Genomic DNA, 15,574 nt, shown 5'->3' with positions numbered 1-15,574 from the left:
AGTGGGCTGTAAACATTTTTTAATTTGCACAGCCCACTGTTCCAAAGATCCGTCAGACATCAGTGGGGTGTAAATTCTCACTGCACCCCTCATTACATTCCATGAGGGGTGTAGTTTCCGAAATGGGGTCACATGTGGGGTTTTTTTTTTTTGCGTTTGTCAAAACCGCTGTAACAATCAGCCCCCCTGTGCAAATCACCTCAAATGTACATGGTGCACTCTCCCTTCTGGGCCTTGTTGTGCGCCCCCAGAGAACTTTGCGCCCACATATGGGGTATCTCCGTACTCAGGAGAAATTGCATTACAAATTTTGGGGGGCTTTTTTTTCCCCTTTTACCTCTTATAGGGCAACACCAGCATGTTAGTGTAAAAAATTTATTTTTTTACACTAACATGCTGGTGTAGACCCCGACTTCACCTTTTCATAAGGGGTGAAAGGAGAAAAAGCCCCCCAAAATTTGTAAGGCAATTTCTCCTGAGCACGGCCATACCCCATATGTGGCCCTAAACTGTTGCCTTGAAATAAGACAGGGCTCCAAAGTGAGAGTGCCATGTGCATTTGAGGCCTGAATTATGGATTTTCATAGGGGTGGACATAGGGGTATTCTACGCCAGTGATTTCCAAACAGGGTGCCTCCAGCTGTTGCAAAACTCCCAGCATGCTTGGACAGTCAACGGCTGTCCGGCAATACTGGGAGTTGTTGTTTTGCAACAGCTGGAGGCTCCAGTTTGGAAACAGTGGCATACCAGACGTTTTTCATTTTTATTGGGGAGGGGGGCTGTGTAGGGGTATGTGTATATGTAGTGGTTTTTACATTTATTTTATTTTGTGTTAGTGTAGTGTTTTTAGGGTACAGTCACATGGGCAGGGGATTATAGCGAGTTTCCCGCTGCGAGTTTGAGCTGCCGCACAAAATTTTCTGTACATTCACAGGGGGGGGACCTCCAGCTGTTGCAAAACTACAACTCCCAGCATGCACAATCTATCATTGCATGCTGGTAGTTATAGTTTTGCGACAGCTGAAGGCACATGGGTTGGGAAACACTGAGTTAGGAAACAGACAATGTTTCCCAACCAGTGTGCCTCCAGTTGTTGCAAAACCACTACTCCCAAACGTTCTCAGGCATGCTAATACAGTGGTTCCCAATCTGTGCCCTTCCAGATGTCGCAAAACTACAACTCCCAGTAAGCCAAAACTGTCTAGGCATGCTGGGAGTAGTAGTTCGGCAACATCTTTAGAGCCAGATGTTGCCGAACTACAACTCCCAGCTGCTTGGAGTTGTAGTTTTGCAACATCTGGAGTACTACAGTTTGCAGACCACTAATACAGTGGTTCCCAATCTGTGCCCTTCCAGATGTCGCAAAACTACAACTCCCAGTAAGCCAAAACTGTCTAGGCATGCTGGGAGTTGTAGTTCTGCAACATCTGAAGGGCCAGATGCTACAGCACTACAACTCCCAGCATGCCTGGACAGTAAGGGCATGCTGAGGATGTGTAGTTTTGCAATATCTTTAAGGGCACAGTGGTCTCCAAACTGTGGACCTCCAGATGTTGGGAAAAAAGCAACTCCCAGCATGTCCAGATGTCAAGGGCTGTCTGGGCATGCTGGGAGTTGTAGTATACAGAGTCCCATTACAGCAATGCATGTCGCTTTACGGTGACGTGCATTGCTGTAAAGGGCCCGACCGCGGCTGAAGAGGAACTCGCCTGTCGCCGCTGCCGTCTTCATCGCTGGGATCTGGGTCTTCAGGGACGAGGTAAGTACCGGGGCCGGGCCCCAGCACTCCCCTGTACCCCGCTGCGTCCTCCGGTTTTCCTCCCGTCCTCTCCGGACTTCCAGGGGCCGGGCAGGGCGGGAGGAAGTAAACGCCCCCCCCCTCTGCGATTGGCCGGTTAGCTAACCGACGGATCGCATGGGATAGGAGGAGGTGGAAGGCTTGCCACCTCTCTACTATACTTCAGCATGGTCCTGGCTGTCTGTGACAACCGGGATCATGCAAAATTACCGGGCGGGCGGGTCCCAGAGACCCGATCAGCCCGGTATTGCCGCAAATCGCTGGCATGGCCCCCCTTAGCATTTTCCCTGGAACCCTGCTGAAGGATTTCAGCAGGGATCCGCTTCCGATCTCTGCCCGGCACGCGGCAGAGACCGGAGAAAGACCAGGACGTTCTGGAACGTCCTTGGTCCTTAAAGCCCAGGCTGTGGGGACGTTCCAGAATATCCTTGGTCCTCAACTGGTTAAATTTAGGATTTTGACATTAAAATTTAGGATTTTTAAATTTAAATGTTAACTCCCATGTTTTAGTGTCCCGTCCCCGGCGTGTGGGTGACAAAGGGGATACACTTAAAAGAGTATCTGAGTAAAAACACCAGCCGGTGAATACTTTTGCCTGGACTTTCACAGTATCTAGGCCCTTGACAGATTAACAGGTACAAAATAGTACACTACTTAGATGTACGTATATGGTATGCACTTATGAAAGCAGAAAAATGCGCTACAGTACGCGTTAAAACTCCGTATTTTTGTTAAACACCAGCCGGTGATTACTTTTGCCTCGACTTTCACAGTATCTAGGCCCTTGACAGATTAACAGGTACAAAATACAGTAGTACACTACTTAGATGTACGTATGTGGTATGCACCTATGCGGGCAGAAAAATGCGATACAGTACTCTTAAAAAAAAACTTATTTTTGCTCAACACCAGCAGTACACAACAGTGCTGCAGCACAAAAAAAGCTGTGCACTAAACACAAAACTGCACCCTGTCAAAGACTATTAGGAATGAACTGCTGGGTATTATACTGTCTACAGACTAGTATAACCAGCAGATGATTTGTTGTGGAACAAAGACACAGAATTGCTCTGAAAAATTATTCCTGCCTCCTCTGCTAAGGTTTATGAAGTTGAGGCAGCTTGTTGAAATGTATGAGGCAACACACAGCTATCTGCCCTTCTCTGTAATACAATGCTGAAGAAAGTAACTGGGAGGTTTATGGCTGCAGTAAAAATCATTTTCAATGGAAAAAACACTGCTCTCTGTTCACCAGAACGCTGATGGGACTAGGATGTGAAACGCTGCTGGAATGAACTTTTCTGTGTAACACACACACACAGCGTTGTCCGTCCTATCTCTATACAGTGTAGTGAATGATATGAGGAGCCACAAAATGGCTGCCAAATATATAGGGCTGTGACATCAGAGGGTTGACTGGCTGTTGATAGGCGGTATCCTGCATGTGATTCAGGGTCATCCCGCCTACTTCCCTTTCCACCTTGCTTTCCCGCTTTCCAGCGTTCCTTCCCCATGTACTGACATGTTGTTCCACCATTTTAGATGCCCTGGAGCCTGGACCGCAGTAAATGGAGTTTAATGCAGCAAATCGTGCGATAGAATCCCGGCAATATTCGCATTAGTTGCGAATCAAATATTTCATGAAATTTGTAACGAATTCAGGTTTGTCAGCTTCAATTCAACTTTTTTAAGGCTGTGTTCATTAATCCAGAAATTGATCTTACCTCTATCTGCACATGCAATCCCTCTAGCTACATAACATTTATTGGCTACTTCATTTAAAAAAAAAATAGTTTTATAGTGTACAAGGAAGGATTTGTACTGGGAAGGGTGGAGAGAAGCCAGCGAGGACTACTCAGATTACTTTCTGTAAATCAAAATTGTTCCTGGCTCATGCTGTCGTGGTCCAGGATGAATAAAATCCCTTATGGGTACCCATTAATGTCTAAATATCACATGTTGTCCAATGTTTTAGGTAAAGTTTCATCCTTATCACCAGTTCAGTAATCCTGCCTAAGTGATGTGAATATCAAACTATTTTATGATCTATTTACATGAAGTGGATATCTTTAGAATTTACATTCTCTGTACCTTCTCACTGTGTTACTTTGTTTGTTTTCGCATACCCTGGCAGAAATACTGAAATGTTAAATGCAGGCATCCTCCATCGTATGCATTTTTATGCTGGGGATTGCCCCTAGCAACGGACCACAAGGGCGGGATCTGCTCCCCCAGTGTAAATGCACAACTGCATTTGGGGTTGAGACCACGTCTTTGTTGTTGAAAAAATATTATATGAAGCCATTTATTATTACCTAGTTGTTTGACTCCTTTTTAAATCATAATGATACCAGAAATTCCCCAAATGGTCCTGATCAAATGTTTACATAATGTTTGGTCTTGTTACAGGCACACAAGGTGACACATACAGAATATAATGACAATTAAAATTAATTTACCACACATGTGTCTTTTTAAGTGCAATTAGTGTCTCTGTATAAGTAGTTACTACGGTTATTATGGAATCCAAGAAGGAAAAGGAAATCCAGCTCCCCCGAAAAATATAGAATAACGGTGCTCTGTGTTCCAAAAAGAAAAGAATTTCCTCTGTAGTATTCAGCAGCTAATAAGTACTGGAAGGATTAAGAATTTTTTATAGAAGTAATTTACAAATCTGTTTAACTTTCTGGCACCACTTGATTAAAAAAATAAATAAAAAAAGGTTTTCCATCGGAGTACCCCTTTATGTCACCAGACAATTGAAGACATGAGTGTTTTTTTTTTTTTTAATTATATTATATTTGCACCTTTTCTAACCAGATAAACCCTTTAAGAAATGCATATTGCAGCATTACAGATACAGGATAGTTATTTAAGTGCCCAGCTAAAATTTTTACTGTACTTTTAATATAATGTACATTATAAGCCTCATAATTTCCTCTGTGTTCTATTTCACGTAATATAAGGCTAGGTCAAGCTAAATTAAATATACAGAAGAGTCTTCATTTTTATAACATGCAATACAATAGGAATAATAAGGAGAAATTTCAAGGAGTAGTTCATACAAATCATTTATGTGCATTTTATCTGTTACTTTGGTTTAAAGAAGATGGAATGATAGAAATATGACATGTATAATTTATGACACTTTCCCCACCTTCTTCAGCATGCTCAAGCTTTATAGCCACTGTCTGTGATACTTGCTGCTGGAAACTTAGATTAGTCTCCCTGGACAGACAGTAATTCAGCAGCTCAAGTGAAAGTTAGCCATCCTCTCCAGCATTTTAGCACCCTCTCCAGTCACGATGTGATAGATAGACTTCAGTGCCTGGAAGAGAAGTGCTACACTCCACAATTGGTGCCTAAAAGGGAAACATTAATAAAAAGGAAAACACAGATAAACCCATATGAAATATTTGACAGGTAATACAAGAAGAAAAATATGTACTAAATTCGAATTTTAGCAGATTGTACATCCTTTGGCAATATAACACGCTGGACTCTTACCTGATGTCCAATTTTATTATCTAATTCTGAAAAAAAAAGTGTATAGGTTAAGTAACTAGTAAAATGTACACTGCAATATTAAAAAAAAATTACCAACACATCTCTGAGGTTTTTATTATTTGTAGCTTTTGCTGTTTCTGTGGATGACAAGAAATAATTACTACAAATGGATTAATACCCAATGCAGTTGGACATTATTTATATGTCACAATCTATTGCCAAAATTTATACATCCACTTATCATGTATGTCTGTGTCTATTATAGACTGGGTTCATTTCTAAACATCATTTACACAACATAAATATAAAAGGAAAACAATGAATAAGTGTGCATATACTGTGCATTGTAATACTTCTTTTACACTGGTGAGTTACAGCCTGTGTTATGTCCCCTGGGCTGCTTTCTGATTGTTGTAATAATCCCTTAAAGGGGTACTCCGGTAGAAAACAAATTTTTTCTAATCAACTGGTGCCAGAAAGGTAAACAGATTTGAAAATTATTCTATTTAAACATTTTAATCCTTCCAGTACTTATCATTAGAGATGAGCGAACTTTTCAAAAATTCGATTCGGCCGTTTCGCCGAATTTTCCGGAAAAGTACGCTTCGATACGAATTTTTTCGCGGTGAATCTATATGAAAAAAAGGCTATTTCTAGCCTACATACAACCTCTATAGGGGTATAGAACAATTTGCTGTGTTCTAAAACGTATATGGAGTGTGCTGGGTTAGTGAAATAATATTGTTATTCAGAATAACATGCAGATTACCGGCATCGCTTTTAGAATCACTGCCGCACAGCAGCACAATGACAGAGCCTGTTGGTGGCATCAGTGTCAGGAGACCATATAGTGACTGAATGACAGCGTGGAGGTGTTGGCAGCATGAGGAGACCATTTAGTGGCTGAATGGCACACCATTGAGGTGTTGGCAGCATGAGGACACCATATAGTGGCTGAATGACACAGCTTGGATGAGGCTGAAGCATGAGGACACCATATAGTGGCTGAATGACACAGAATGGAGGTGTTGGCAGCATGAGGACACCATATAGTGGCTGAATGGCACAGTGTGGAGGTGTTGGCAGCATGAGGGCACCATATAGTGGCTGAATGACACAGCTTGGATGAGGCTGAAGCATGAGGACACCATATAGTGGCTGAATGACAGAATGGAGGTGTTGGCAACATGAGGACACCATATAGTGGCTGAATGGCACAGTGTGGAAGTGTTGGCAGCATGAGGACACCATATAGTGGCTGAATGGCACAGTGCGGAGGTGTTGGCAGCATGAGGACACCATATAGTGGCTGAATGACAAAGCTTGGATGAGGCTGAAGCATGAGGACACCATATAGTGGCTGAATGACACAGCATGGAGGTGTTGTCAGCATGAGGAGACCATATAGTGGCTTAATGAAACATCATGGACATGTTGACAGCATGAGGACACCATATGGTGGCTGAATGACACAGCTTGGATGAGGCTGAAGCATGAGGACACCATATAGTGGCTGAATGACACAGAATAGAGGTGTTGGCAGCATGAGGAGACCATATAGTGGATGAATGGCACAGCCCGGAGTTGCCAGCAGTATGAGTAGGCACTAGGCATTCACAATCCCTAAGATTAAAAGATGAATTAAGAAATTTAAACCGAAGATTTTGGATAGCGGGTGCTACCTATGAGAAAATTTGAAATTCCCAGACCCAGGCCCAGCAACACCATCAGTAAACCATAGATTGCCTGAATGACACAAGTTGGAGTTGGCTGATGCATGAGTATGCACCAAAGCTTCACAATCCCTAAAGACAAACATTTTTTACGAAAAATTTTAATGAAAATTTAGGACAACGAGTGCTCTCTATATATTACCAGAATGACGCAGCCTGGAGTTGGCTGCAGCATGAGGAGACCATTGAAATGTGTGATTTTTTTATTTGAAATTTAAATCAAAATTTGTGTCCCGGACCCAGCCGTGTTGGTACAAAGGACCTAATCTCACAAGCACCCACAGGGCCCATGTGGCCGTAAAATGTAGGCGCAACGTCTCCATAGTCCTGACCGGCCATTTTTGGTTTTTGTACCTTTGTTTAAAAACAAGCGCATATCCAAGAGTCCAGAAGACTCTATAATGCAGGACGGTGGACCACCAAAACACATTCTTCTATAAAAGAATTTTTTATGAAATAAAGAAGCAGAGTTCACCCCTCTGCGTATTTTTTTTACTTAAAAAATCACACGCAACAATCGTTCAATGATGTAATGGTTATTATTCTGGAAAATTCAAGTTTATTACTGTGATAATTATCAGAAAATTTGAAAAAAAACCTACCCAAGAGTGTTTAATAACCCCATACATTACACCATAAATGTTAAAATTTTAATTAAGCATGTATGTATGTATTTCAAAAATCCTAAAATTAAAGGCCCAAGCCCAGAAGCATCAGGAAGTCAAGTACTTCCTGAAAGACACAGGAGCAGTCTGAAGTAGGCATCAGCAGTATCCAAGAGGCTTTAATAACCCCTTACATTGCACGATCACTCGCGAGATCGAGCAATAACAGGTGTGTTATGCCCTCAGATGTTCGGGGCTGCACGCGCGCTACACTGAACGGACCAGCGTGTGTCTATCTTTCACCGACAGGTGCGGGTAACCCGCTAAACCCCCTTCACCATAGGGATCAGGGATTGCAATTATTTGCCAGGAAAGAAGAATCACAACTAAGCGCCGGTCATAAGCTCGGGTTCATTAAGTCCCTGCCCTTTGTACACACCGCATGTCTCTACTACCGATTGGATGGTTTAGTGAGGTCCTCAGATCGGCCCCGGCGGGGTAGGAGAAGGCCCTAGCAGAGCGCTGAGAATTTAAAGATCATTGTTGAAATTAGCATTAAGCATGTATTAGCTACTGCTAAACTTCCAAAAATATAAGGCCCAAGGCCTGAGGCATCAGGGAGGCAATTAGTTCCTGATAGACACAGAATGAGTCAGGAGCAGTCATTCGCAGTACCCAAGAGGGTTTCATAACCAACCCCTTACATTTAAAGATCAATGTTGAAATTTGCATTTAGCATGTATTTAGCTACTGCAAAACATCCAAAAATTGAAGGCCCAAGGCCTGAGGCATCAGGGAGGCAAGTAGTTTCCGAAACACACAGAATGAGTCAGGAGCAGTCATTCGCAGTTCCCAAGAGGGTTTCATAACCATCTCCTTATATTTAAAAGTCAATGTTGAAATTTGCATAAAGCATGTATTTAGCTACTGCTAAACATCCAAAAATTGAAGGCACAAGGCCTGAGGGCAGGGAGGCAAGTAGTTCCTGAAAGAGACAGGATGAGTATGGAGCAGGCATTCGCAGTACCCAAGAGGGTTTCATAGCCCCTTACATTTAAAGATCAATGTTGACATTAGCATTAAGCATATATTTAGCTACTGCTAAACATCCAAAAAATAAAGGCCCAAGGCCAGAAGCATCAGTGAGGCAAGTAGTTCCTGAAAGACACAGGATGAGCCAGGAGCAGGCAATCGTAGTATCCAAGAGGGTTTCCTAAACAACCCCTTACATTTAAAGATGAATGTTGAAATTTGCATTAAGCATGTATTTAGCTACTGCTAAACATCCAAAAATTAAAGGCCCAAAGCCAGAAGCATTAGTGAAGCAAGTAGTTCCTGAAAGACACAGGATGAGCCATGAGCAGGCAATCGCAGTACCAAAGAGGGTTCCATAACTGTAATTGATAACCCAAGAGGGTTTCCTAACTAACCATAATTGGGAAATGTTGGTGTAGCAGCTTGGTCAATCTACTCTGAGGCATCTGGCATTGGTGGCTGGAAATCCTGGCTGATCCATCCCTGAGTCATCTTGACAAACGTCAGTCTCTCCACATTTTTAGTGGACAGACGAGTTTGCCTTGGGGTGACTATGGCCCCGGCCGCACTAAACACCCGCTCTGATGGCACACTACTGGCCGGGCAGGACAGCTTTTCCAGGGCAAACTCTGCTAGTTGTGGCCATAAATCAAGTTTGGCTGCCCAGAAGTCCAGCGGATCTTCAATGATTGTTGGCATGGCCATGTCAAGGTATGCCACCACCTGTTGGTTCAGGTCCTGCTCCATGTCTACCTGCTGCTGATGATTTGCTTAACTATGCTGGTGAAGAAAGCTACTCATCAGCGACTGTAGACTCAGGCTGCTGCTGATTGAGCTGGTACTGCTCCTCTCACCCCTCCCCTCCCCAGCAGCTATGGCAGTGGAACGTGAGCGCAGAGGGCCCCCCAAGTCAGACCTACGAGTGGCTGAAGTGCATGCACAGTTTCCTTGCCATTTTCAGGATGTTTTGCAAATGGGGTGAAGACTTGAGGAAGTGCTTGACAACCAGATTCAACACGTGTGCCATGCAGGGCGCATGTTTCACACTTCCTTGTCGCAGCGTGGACACTATGTTCTTCCCGTTGTCTGTCACCATGGTTACCATTTCCAGATTTTGTGGAGTAAGCCATACTCGGATTTCTTTACGAATGAACTTTAGCAGTTCCTCCCCTGTGTGACTCCGTTCGCCAAGGCAAACCATGTGAAGAACAGCTTTACACCGCCGTGCCCTACACACATGGTACGATGAATGGCCACCGAGATTTGGACGTGCAGTGGAGGCCGAGGACACGGTGGAGCATGAGGAGGCGGCGTCGCACACTGTAACAGGACCAACTGCCTGGGAGCGAGAGCGTGGAGGAGGAAGCGGTGTGACCTGTCCAAGTTGCTGTTGTGGCTGTGCAGGAACCACATTTATCCAGTGAGCCGTAAAAGACAAGTATTGTCCCTGCCCATAGTTACAGCTCCACACGTCGGCGCTGCCGTTTACTTTTGAACACACCAACAGGCTCAACGACTGGCCCACCTTCTCTTGTGCAAACTTATGCAGGGCTGGTACTGCCTTCTTCGCAAAGAAATGACGGCTTGGGACTCTCCACCTCGGCTCGGCACAAGCCATCAATTCTCTGAAAGGTGCAGAGTCCACCACTTGAAAAGGGAGGCACTGCAACACCAGCAACTTGGACAGGAGCACATTCAACTTCTGCGCCGTTGGATGAGTGGGCGCATACTGTTGTCTCTTGGACATGGCTTCACCGATGGATTGTTGGCGGTATGGCTGACTAAATGTGGGAGAAGCAGGAGCGACAGAAGGAGGGTTTGACACACAGCTCCCTTCGGCTGAGGTGGTGGAGCCTTGGCTGGATGAAGGAGGGAGCGGATGGCCACTGGGTGATGCAGCAGGCTGGACCTCTACATAGGAGCCACGGTTCTCCCAGGCCGCTTTATGGTGGTGAAGCACGTGTTGACACAGGGCCGTGGTGTCGACATTGGGACCCTGGCCACGCTTCACCTTCTGCCGACAGATCTTGCATGTGTCTACATGAACCTCCTACGGATGCCTTATGAAAAACGTCCACACTGCCGAGTAGCTGATTTTCCCACCTGCAGTCCGCACTAATTGACTGCTACTGGCGCCGTCTCCAGGAACCCCTGTTCCACTACCTCCCGGAAAGGTAGGCTGCCGCGAAGCAGGTGGTCTCCCCCGGGAACGTTTGGCTCCTAAATTTCCACTACTGCCACCACGCTGACTGCCAAACGTGCTACCGCCTTGCTGCCTCAAGGGCAACCTGCAACTCTCTTCTCCTGATGATAATGATGAGGATGATGATGAAGCCCCTTCTGCACCCGGCTACCAATTGCGATCGGCTTCATCATCATCAACAGTTGTGTGCACGTCACTGATGTCCTCCTCAGATTCCCCAACAGTGTCTGCTTCAGGACCCTGAACACTTGCAACACCGCTTCCCACGTCACTCTCCGCATCACTACTTGGCCGCCTAGCAGAGCAAGCGGCGCATGTCTCCTCCCCTTATTGGCTGTCCAGTAGCTGCTGACTGTCCTTTTTGGATCATCCTCAGTTAATAGTGGAGCTGAACCCACAGCATAAGATACTTCTTTAGGAGAAGGAACAGCTTAGGACAAAGGCAATGGGAGGACACAGACTGCTCCCGGGCCATGCCAACTGAGGGTTGTGTCTGAGGAACCCACCGACTGTTGACTGGGGGTGTCAGATGTCACTTGTGATGATGTGGATGAGCGTGTTAACCAATCGACGACAGCAGATGGGTTGCTGGTGGAGACACGACCGCTGGCTGATAATGGGAGCTCAGGCCTCTCGCTGCGACTCCTGCTGCCACTCGCCCCAAGTCTACTGCCAACTCTGCCTGAAGTATTTAGGCCTCTGCCACTCCTCTGTGCACGTCCTGGCACTTCTCTGCCTGATATACTTAGTGCGTTTATGAGGGTATTACAATATGTTATACTACTCTTTAAACAGTATTTGTCTAGAACAGCAGCAGGTGATTACTTACGGCTGTCCTTGAACAGTATGTAGGCCCTTGACAGCTTAACAGGTACTAAATGGTACAATACTTGGATGTACCCATGCGGTATGCACTGATGAGGGCAGTAATATGCCTAACTATTAGCAGAAAAAACTCTGTATTTTTGTAATACACCAGCCGGTGGATACTATTGTTTGGACTTTGATGGTATGGAGCACCTTGACAGCTTAACAGGTGCTAAATGGTACAATACTTGGATGTACGTATGCGGTATGCACTGATGAAGGCAGTAATATGACTATTAGCAGAAAAAACTCTGTATTTTTGTAAAACACCAGCCGGTGGATACTATTGTTTGGACTTTGACGGTATGGAGCACCTTGACAGCTTAACAGGTACTAAATGGTACAATACTTGCATGTATCCATGCGGTATGCACTGATGGGGGCAGTTATATATGCATAACTATACGCAGAAAAAACTGTTTAAAAAAAATAATATTTTTTGGACTTGCACAGTATGTAGCCAGCCCCTTGACAAATTAACAGGTACAAAATGGTGCAAATGCACTACAGTCCACTGAACAATCACGTATTTCTGAACAGCAGCAGGACCCAACAATGCAGCACCACAAAAAAAAATCCAGGGATTAAACCCTAAATTGCACTCTGTCACACAATTCTGAGCAGCAGAAGTTTTGTGGAGCAAATAAAAATAAACTCAATTGGGCTGAACAATGAGGAGATAAGATGCTTCAGAAAGTTCAGGCAGCTTGGAGATCTGTATGAGGCAGCTGACAGCTACCTGCCCCTCTCTGCTGCAATGCTCAATAACGTGAATAGGAGGTTTAGCTATCAATGATAATTCTCAGTGTAACAGCACAGCACTCTGCACTCCTGTCTTTCCCTAATGCTGATGTGACTAGCAGTTACAGTGTAACGCTGTGGTATGAGCTATTCACACACGCGCAGTCCCGTCCTCTCCATCTGAGTGCATAGATGAAATGAAGAGAGGCAAGATGGCTGCCGATTATATAGGGGCTGCGACATCACAGGGGTCAGTGAACTGATAGGCTGCATCTCACATGTGATTCAGGGTCAACCCGCCTACCTTCATTGCCGCCGCTGTTTCCCGCCCTCCCATAATCCCCTGCCCCATGTACTTACATGTGGACCCGCCATCTTAGGTCCCCAATAGCCTGGAACGCTGTAAAATGGAGTTTAATGAAGCGATTTGCGTGATAGAATCGCGGCGATATTCGTATTCATTGCGAATCGAATTTTTCATCTCTACTTCTCATCTCCTGTCTGCTCCACAGGTTATATATCTTTCTGGAGTTCTTTTCAGTCTGACCACAGTGCTCTCTGCTGACACCTCTGTCCGTTACAGGAACTGTCCAGAGCAGGATAGGTTTGCTATGGAGATTTGCTTTTACGCTGGACAGTTCCTGACACAGACAGAGGTGTCAGCAGAGAGCACTGTGGTCAGACAGAAAATAATTCCAGAAAGAAAAGAACCTCCTCTGGAGCATACAGCAGCTGATACGTACTAGAAGGATTACGATTTTTAAATAGAAGTAATTTACAAATCTGTTGAACTTTCTGGCACCAGTTGATAAAAAAAAAAAAAAAAATTCCACCGGAGTACCCCTTTAAGAGCTGGACAACAGTTTAGCTGTGCTGTTGTCACAATGCATTCTGGGAAAGTTAACATTTGCAACTTCAAATTACATTACATTGGGGGTGTAAAAAATCACTTAAAATGCACCAAAGACTAGAGCCCTATGAAGTCACTGAATAAGTATGCAGTATTGTGAATGCAGGTACGGATAACAATGGGTTAAAATACAGTGCATATATGTTTTACCAATAGAAGACATATAAAACAATAACATAGGCACTGTCATTTGAACAAACTTTGCATGGATCAATTGTGATATATACAAAAACAATCTGCAATTTAAAGGGCCAGTACGCCCTTAATTGGTTACTGCTGCTCACTGACAATATAAGTGTGAGCACTTCCTGTTTCCCCTTGCTGGATCTTTGAGCTCTCTAGCCCTAGAGGAAGCATTTCAGGTGTGTGTTGTCTACAGTGTTCCAAACCTCTTGCTTTGTAACCTGACCTTGCCGCTGTGCCGCCTGCCCTGACCTCTTGCCTGTCCAAACTAAGAGTTTGCCTCATCTTACCTGTGCCACATAACACCTCACCAGCCTGTGTGGACGAGTCGTGTCAGGGGTAGCGCCCTGGGTGCTGCCTGCCGCAGAAAGTCCATCTTGCTTTGCGACAGGCTCTGGTGAACACCAAAAGCACCTTAGACTTCGCTCCCTGGTATGGCCCACACCATCATCCACACAGGTTCAGCGGATTCACTGCTCCTCTGCCGTTACAGTATACAAACTTAGACCAAGACTCTTTCTGATGTGGGAAATTGACTTAAAGGGTAACTTATATGAATTGTTTGCTATGCATTTAAAGAAAAAGATGTACATGCAAGGTGCTGTTGGACAAGTGGTAAATTGGCTTTGCTTCAATTTAAAGCTGGCCATACAATTTAGATTGTATTAAGCTAAATCCGCCATCCATCTAATATGTGCGGCCTCCCGACACTACCTTTAAATATGATAATAGGAGAGAAGGATTCAGCAACAGAATTTCATCCTACATAAATCTTTTGCTCTCCCTATGATTTAAGCCACCACCATAGCTATCTAGTGGCGACTTACCCCACTCTCCACAATAAAAACACCTGCAAACTCGCCTCAGGTAAATATGCATTGGTAAAAATTGTCAGTTATCTAAGGTACATTGGAATCCTAACTCTTTACAATGAAAATAACTGTAACTGTGAAATATCATTGCACTGTTTATAGATAACTTCAAAATGTGTGCATTAGCACTCCCTTTGTAATTTGCAACAATGACATTACTGGTCATACTGGAACATTCTAACTGCATGGCAAAGATTTCTTGGACAAATGATAAAATAGTTAATTACTGCATTCCCCCTATATTATTAGCTTCATGTATTGCAGCTCTAGTAGCTCGCTGTCTCTATCTCTACAGAGCAGCACCTGGAGCCTATATATTGTCTCTCCACAGAGCAGTTCTTATAGCAGGCTGTTTCCCTGTGTACAGCAAAGAAAAAAAAATGAAAATGTAGCCAGCACCTAAACCCAATACACGGGTGCACGCTGCTGTGGCAAGTACAAAACATGTAAAAAAAGAAAATGGCAGCAGCACACTTGGTCAACAAAATGGAGGCTCTTAGCGCACTTTTTGATCAAAACGTGTCCCCCATCCACCACGCGGAGGTGGCCTCTTATCGGATGGGTCCCTAAACACTCACCTACCTCAGGCTGGGTGACATGTTGGATCCACTAACGATCCAAACCACCTCCTGTGAAAATAGGGGAGGGGATGCACGGCTACAGAGGGAGCCACTCCCCCCAAAATTGCACAGCAAAGAAAAAAAAATGAAAATGTAGCCAGCACCTAAACCCAATACACGGGTGCACGCTGCTGTGGCAAGTACAAAACATGTAAAAAAAGAAAATGGCAGCAGCACACTTGGTCAACAAAATGGAGGCTCTTAGCGCACTTTTTGATCAAAACGTGTCCCCCATCCACCACGCGGAGGTGGCCTCTTATCGGATGGGTCCCTAAACACTCACCTACCTCAGGCTGGGTGACATGTTGGATCCACTAACGATCCAAACCACCTCCTGTGAAAATAGGGGAGGGGATGCACGGCTACAGAGGGAGCCACTCCCCCCAAAATTGCACAGCAAAGAAAAAAAAATGAAAATGTAGCCAGCACCTAAACCCAATACACGGGTGCACGCTGCTGTGGCAAGTACAAAACATGTAAAAAAAGAAAATGGCAGCAGC

General features: G+C 44.6%; 1 long non-coding RNA gene across 1 annotated transcript in view; it reads right to left on the bottom strand.

The window, feature by feature from the left end:
• Positions 1 to 4,861: 4,861 nt before the first annotated feature.
• The window catches only part of LOC130357781 (uncharacterized), a 63,745-nt gene continuing 53,032 nt past the window's right edge, over positions 4,862 to 15,574 (bottom strand). The window contains exon 3 of the long non-coding RNA XR_008889260.1: positions 4,862 to 5,160. This is a non-coding gene — a long non-coding RNA (uncharacterized LOC130357781). The remainder of the gene's footprint in view (positions 5,161 to 15,574) is intronic.

This window comes from Hyla sarda, chromosome 2 (assembly GCF_029499605.1).
Source record: "Hyla sarda isolate aHylSar1 chromosome 2, aHylSar1.hap1, whole genome shotgun sequence".
Taxonomy (NCBI): domain Eukaryota; kingdom Metazoa; phylum Chordata; class Amphibia; order Anura; family Hylidae; genus Hyla; species Hyla sarda.
Note: the sequence above shows the minus strand (reverse complement) of the source record. Positions and strands in the feature narration are given on the sequence as shown.